General features: G+C 67.0%; 1 protein-coding gene across 2 annotated transcripts in view; it reads left to right on the top strand.

Annotated features, from left to right (window-relative positions):
- Positions 1 to 815, top strand: part of HYAL3 (hyaluronoglucosaminidase 3) — a 7,115-nt gene that overhangs the window by 3,480 nt on the left and 2,820 nt on the right. The gene's annotated exons all lie outside the window — the stretch shown is intronic.

The following is an 815-nucleotide window of genomic DNA, read 5'->3' as shown; positions in this document are numbered from 1 at the left end:
CCCGCCCCTCTGCCCAGTGCCTTCTCCAGGGCCCCGTGCCCCCGGCCGCCCTCCACGGCCCCTAGCCTGGCTGCCCGCGCTGCCCCCAAAGCCTCCAAGGGGCCACCTTTGCCGCCACCCCCTCCCCTGCCTGAGGCCTTGGCCACCTCACCGCCCCCTCCACCCGAGCTCCCACCACAAAGCCTGCTGGAGACGGGGTACCATGACCTGAGAGGAGGCCCCATATTTTGGATGGAGAAGGACATCTGAGGGGCACCTGGGACAGGGCACCGTCTTGCTGGTTCAGTGGACTCCCCAGGACAGTCCCAGCCGCAGCCCCTGTCCCCGGGGGCAGCTGAGTGCCGAGGGGCCAGGACACGGCTCCCGGGCTGGGCTCCGGGCTGTCAGTGTGGCTGAATAAAGGCTTCTGTTGGGTGTGGCTGTGGCAGTTGATTTGTTGACCCCCACCCTCGCCTCCCAGGCTCATCTTAGGTCCCGTCCCTGCCGGAGCCCACATCCACCTCCGCCGTGGACGTGGACGGAGGGACTCCTGCCCTGTGCCCCTCCCACTCTGCCCGGCTCAGGAGGAAGGTGTCTGTTCTCTTCCACATCCACTCACTCGTGGTCACCACTCCCTGAGCCCCTACTGTGTGTCAGGCCCTGGGCTGGGCACAGGCAATGGGGAACCAGACCGACAGATAGGATCTTGACCCAAGGGGACAGAGAGATAGGGAGACAGACAGCCTACAGTGGCAGGATGCATGCTGGGACCCGGGGAGCCCGTGCCCTCACCCCACCTGGAGACGTAGGAGGCCTCCCGGGGGGAGGTGGGAGAG

The sequence above is a fragment of the Myotis davidii genome, unplaced genomic scaffold (assembly GCF_000327345.1).
Source record: "Myotis davidii unplaced genomic scaffold, ASM32734v1 scaffold663, whole genome shotgun sequence".
Classification (NCBI taxonomy): Eukaryota; Metazoa; Chordata; class Mammalia; order Chiroptera; family Vespertilionidae; genus Myotis; species Myotis davidii.
The sequence above is the reverse complement of the archived record's forward strand: the minus strand, read 5'-3'. Positions and strand labels throughout refer to the sequence as shown.